Here is a 5,951-nt window from a genome sequence, read left to right as displayed (position 1 = left end):
AAAAAAAAAAAAAAAAAAAAAGAAGAGTAGCAATCACTATAGTCTCTCCAACTCTCCGCCTTTAATTTATTATGTGCAAAGGCCTCGGGATCGTGTTGGGTGTTTCTGGATTATGAGAATGGAGCTGTGAATTTCTTTGATGTTTATAAAGGTTTTCTTACCTTTGGTTTTCCTCCTTCTCTTCCCCTCTGAGGCCTTTCTTTCGTTTTGGTTCCACATGAGAATTTGGATTCATGATGATTTATTGTGACCTTCCATAAATGAGGCAAATAATGTCCTGAAACCTTATGTGAGGAAAGAGGTCTATGTGTGAGAGCCTGTGAGCTCATTGTAACTTCATTGAATGTAATTACTTTATGGTTATAAATGAAATAACCACCTTGATTGTATATCTTTGTTAATTTAGGTATTTTAAAAAACTATTGTGTAATGTTTACTAGAACATCAATTATAACTCTTTCAGAGGTTGTTAGCATATCACCCTTGTGCAGCCATCAGAACTACCTACTGCCTGGGCATTTTTATCACTTCCAGAAGAATCCCAATAACCATTAACATTTATTCTCCATTCGCCCTCCCCCATTTCTTCACAACACTTAATCTGCTTTTTAGTTTGTGCATTCAGGTAAAAAAAACATACTATATGAAGGTTTTTTAATCTGATATTTTTTCAGAGTGTGTTCGCAAAGTTTGTACACACTGTAAACCAATTGTCTTACTTGTGTATTTGAACCAAGCTGGGGTGGGAAAATGAAGTGCTGGACATCTTGTCTTACAAAGAATAAAGAAGAGGGCTTATTTTCTTTTTATGCCTGACCAAAGTAAGTGTATCTCAAAGACTTTATTACTTCTTATCATCCTAATTATTAATCACAATTCAGCTCATACCATAGTTTTTCAGTGCTGGGTCGCTGTGCTATTTCATCCTCTCTGAGTACATTATATCAGATTATAATATGCAGAAAACTCTTATTACTACCAGATTGAAAATTTCAAGGAGGCAAATGCAGTATTTGCCTTCTTTGCTAACATATTACCAGTGCAATTTTTAGAATACACAATAAATAAGATGCATAAATGGATAAGTAGGGGTGTTAATATGTACAAATATTATTCTAACATTGGGAAACTTTTCCAAAATGTAAGTAACAAAATAGGATAGAACACGCTAATGAATAGCTATCAAAAGATAACAAATAGATCGATTTTTAGATTTATAGTCAAAGATAATACTATTATGCTAGGGTTTAAAATAATTACAACATAATTTTTTTCTATAAAGTTCATTCCAATTGTCTTAGTTTTTTAAATATGAACTAGTGAAAGATGAAGTTTCCTGTATAAAATGATGGGGAACAGGAACAGGACTTAGAATAATAGAGACTGTCATTATTGAAACTGACATATACATTTAATTACTTACTAAGCATAAAGTGGTATGAACATCTTTATGCAGTAGAAAGAGCAAAATTAATTTACATTTCAAATAAGAATCTAGATATAGAGTGGAACCTTGTATAATGGAATGTAATAGCTATGTCTCCTAGGGCACTAGCTTGTCTGCTCTAACAAAGACCTCAAATTTGAAATGATTGAGAGGGTGCATTTCTCCCACTTGTTTGGACCAATGTAGGAGTTAATCAAGAAGAAGACTGACATCTTCAACAACCGAATTTTATCTCTGTGTGGAAGAAGCTGCCATTTATGCCAAGTCCCATGCACAGAAAACCTGAAAGAAAAGTAGGAAGGACAAGAGTATTTGACTTTAAGGAAATGACCTGCTGTTTTCCACAGTACTTTTGCTCACATCCTGTAGTTTCAAAATTAGACACGTGGCACATGAAGTTGTGAGGTATATCTGGGAATGCCGACTACACACCAAAGATACTTATATTTATCACTTGGTTTAGAAAAAAAATTAAATGACTGGCACAACAGACAATAACCCAAGAGATTGGTTCAGTGAGACAAAGCAGGATCTCAACAAAACAGATAAAGTTGCTTAAGGTTAGCACCAGGTCTTAGTATTCAAGAGTGGGTTAACCCTGCTTTTTACAACTGTCAAGGTGTCCAGTGCTTTCCTGTCAGAGCCTGGTTAGCTCAGGGTTAGCTGGCAGGAAACATCTTACTTGTATGTTAGTCCTTTAAGTGGATGATTTAGATAGGAATAATTCTCCAAATGTTGAAAATACTCATCAGAAATGGTCCTGTTTCTTCCACTCCACACCACACAGATTCTATATTAACCGTCTCTCTTCTCCCTCCACATATTTCATGCAGCACATTAGGAGCTAGCAGAGAGAAAGCTTATCACCAGCTTCTTTTGGACTTGCTGCTTTTTTCCAAGTGATTGGGATGATGAAATTATTCCCCTTAGAATTTCAACCCAGCACTTCTTTCTGATTTTCACCCATTTTCTGAGCTTTCCGTTGATGCTAAAACTTCTCTATGAAACAGTCAATGCCTCCTAATTTAATTAGCTTATTTGTTCCTAGTTTTCAAGAAAAAAATTTATTCCTGACATTCTTCTAACTTAGCTGAGATTTACTTTTACAGAGGTACAGAATTAGCGACATTGCAATCATTTAGTGTTTGACTCTGATTTGGGAAGATAAAAAAGCTGCTGTATCTATTTAGCATATTTGCTTAGCCATTTAACCAAGAGAATTTTATTCTATTGATGCTCCTAGAGATACATAATTCATTTATTCTCTTCACCTTTCAGAATTTATGTTAGACTATCACCAAGACTTACTTACAACCGAAATAAATCAGAGACACAGCTAAGAATATCGTCAATCATTAATCCAGAAATCTTGAACTTCCTGTTTTATATCCCTTAAAGAAGTTATTTATTGATTGCCTGGTTACAGATTTTTTTTAATTCAAGAATTTTGATTCTTCTCTAGTACAGAAAGAAAAAATTGATAAAGAGAATAACCTGGAAAAAATAATTTAACAAAACTGAGACACATTCTTGGCTAGCACTATATTTCTGTACTAAATTTAGGAGATATGGAAATGATAGTTTTCCCAAGTGAAATAAGACACAGGAAGAAGAATATTTTATGGTCTCACTCATATTTGAAATCTAGTTTTAAAAGTTGAATACATAAAACCAGAGAGTAGAAAGGTGATTTACGTTAGTTAGAGCGGTTGGAAGAACATAGGCAGATGAAGGGCAGTAGTTGTAAAGGCGCAGTCTTGTAGGATAAATGAGTCTGATGTGCAGCCTGTAGGTATTTTTTATAATATTGTATTGTATTTGGAAAATAATCTGAGGGACTAGATTTTTGCTGTTCTTATCATAAAAAAGAAGCATGGCTAAGTGATGTGATGGATTTGTTAATCTGCCTGATTGTAGTAATCATTTCATTATGGATATGTTTCTCAAACAACATATGCACCTGAAAATATAAAACAAAACATAATTTAAAAAATAAAGGTAATTTTGTTCCTGTATGTAAGCTGAAATTAAGTGAAGACTGGGTCAATAATAACATTGCTTTGCTGAATTAAGAGGATTCTATTAAAATATTTTTAGTTGGAAAGCTATGTGTATGAAAAAATATGATCTAAAACTGGGTACGGTGGCCATACTTATAATCCCAGTGCTTTGGGAGGCCAAGGCAGAAAAATCACTTGAGGCCAGGAGTTTGAGATCAGCATGGACAACATACAAAGGCCTTATGTCTACCAAAAGGAAAAAGAAAATTAGCCTTGTGTGGCGGTGTGCACCTGTTGTCCCAGCTCTCAGGAGGCTGAGTTGGGAGGATTGCTTGAGTCCAGAAGTTTGAGACTGCAGTGAGCTGTGATTGTGCCATTGCACTCTAGCCTGGTTAACAGAGTGAGAACTTGTCTCAAAAACAGCAACTCAATAATTTATGTAGCCATTTTTCCTGAAAGGTATCATTCTTTCTTCTACAATTAATAAATCTACATATGTCTAGGTCAGTTACATCAGGCAGAGCTTGACCTCTAGTTCTTATATCTACAGAAAAATCAGACAGTTACAAGGAGGCTCTAAGAAAAACATTTTTTTTTTCATTCTGGACTTTGGTATTATAATTTTTTAGACTAGTTGTCTGTCTCAATGGTGGATATCATCATAATCTGAGATTTTAGAAAACATAAAGTTCATAGAATCTATACATTCTTGAGTCTTAAACATCTCCAGGGACTCAAGGATACTATTATGTTGAATCTCAGGCCTTCTGCTGCATTTTTGGAGGAGCACATTTGAACCTCACAGCACTGGGTTTCAGGAGTCTGTTAACAGGCCTGGGCAATGAGTGATGACAGCCCAGATAATTCTGAGAAAGGCTTTCTGCTTTGTTATAAGGAGGATAATCATTGCGGAAAGCAGCTGAGCATCTGTTCATGGCTTTTCTGTGCCGTTTTACTGAAGAGGCAAGTTCCCAGTCATTATTCTGGGATTTAGTTGTTGTTTTTGAAATCCCAGCATTTTGGGAGGCCTAGGCAGGCAAATCATTTGAGGTTAGGAGTTCACGACTAACCTTGCCAACATGGTAAAAGTTCGTTTCTACTTAAAATACAAAAATTAGTGAGGTGTGGTGGCAAATGCCTGCAATCTCAGCTACTAAGGAGGCTGAAGCAGGAGAATCACTTTTCCCTGGAGGCAAAGATTGCAGTGAGGCAAGATCATGCCACTGCACTCTAGCCTGGGTGACAGGCTGAGTGAGACTCTGTTTCAATTAATAAATAAATAAAATCATATCTTGAATGGAGGGTGAATGAGGAGTATAACATGGGGCCTTTGGGGGGAAAATATTCTTTGGAAGGAAAGGAGAACATACTTAACATGCCAGTGGGAGGTGGAATACTGTGAATGAGCTTCTAAATAGAATACTCTTGAGAGCTATGTTTAATTCTCCGTATATAAAGATGTAACTTTTGAATGACATTAAAAATTCACTAGAAGAGTGAAGAATAATAGTTATAATGTCAAATAAGTAACAAAAGTCTCAAAACATAAAGTGTTCTCAAATATTAGAGTTTAATTAAAGTCCACATTTGAGATAAAGGGATAAAAGTTCATATATTAATCTTTATTATGTAAAAAAGACTTTTATAAAAATTTTACATAATAATTGAGGATATAAATTACAATAATTAAAATTTACAAGAGAATAAAAGTGTTAAAATGAATTGTGAAAAGTTTAAAAGAGCGTAAAATAGAAAATTGTTCAATTTTTCATCTCAAAATCAGAAGTAATTTTTATCAATGTCCTCAGAAAATTAAAACAAAAAACAGTAATGTAAAAGAAGGTCGGTTTCCCTCGGGTTGGAGCACATAAGCCATGTCTTCTCTGGAGACACAGAAGCAAAAAGTAGGCCTGCGCTCCTCACCCCGCTCTCCCTGCCTGCCCCCGGCCCTTCATGGGGCTGCTGACCTGGACCCCGCCGGAGGGCGGCAGGAGGTGCTGCATGACCCCACCACCGCCATGCCCACCTCATGGCGTGAAGACCGAGGGCAGCGCTGGCTAAGAGGAGTTCCAGGACTTTGGGAATCAGCCCTACGCCCGCAGTACCATCGCCTTGGATGACTCGTTTTACTCTTTCCAGGACAAGGAGGAGCAGGGCGTCCAGAGTGCGGAGAGTGTCCTGGAGAGCATCCCAGAGGCAGGGGCTGCTGCTGATGCTGGGGTCGCATGGGTGAGCCTCAAGTAGGCACAGGAGACTGATCACAGTGGCCAGACCAGCGTTATTGCTGCCTGCTGCCACGGCTTTGTGGATCCCGTAGTGGCCTTAGCTGAGTGCCCCCATGTTGACGTCAACCACAGGAGAGCAAGAGGAACACAGCCCTGATCACAGCTGCGCAGGCAGGGGCGGCCCCGCCCCGTGGGCACAGGTGCGTTAGACACTGGCTCTCAACCTTACGCCGCCGGCGTCAGCATCGCGTGGGCTGATTCATCTGAGCTTTAACACAG

At 37.6% G+C, this 5,951-nt stretch overlaps 1 pseudogene; it reads left to right on the top strand.

Annotated features, from left to right (window-relative positions):
- Nucleotides 1-221, top strand: part of LOC116546184 — a 6,076-nt pseudogene extending 5,855 nt beyond the window's left edge.
- The last annotated feature ends 5,730 nt before the right edge of the window (nt 222-5,951 follow it).

The sequence above is a fragment of the Sapajus apella genome, unplaced genomic scaffold, assembly GCF_009761245.1.
Source record: "Sapajus apella isolate SASKATOON/1434 unplaced genomic scaffold, GSC_monkey_1.0 scaffold655, whole genome shotgun sequence".
Classification (NCBI taxonomy): domain Eukaryota; kingdom Metazoa; phylum Chordata; class Mammalia; order Primates; family Cebidae; genus Sapajus; species Sapajus apella.
This window is presented reverse-complemented; position numbering and strand designations above follow the sequence as displayed.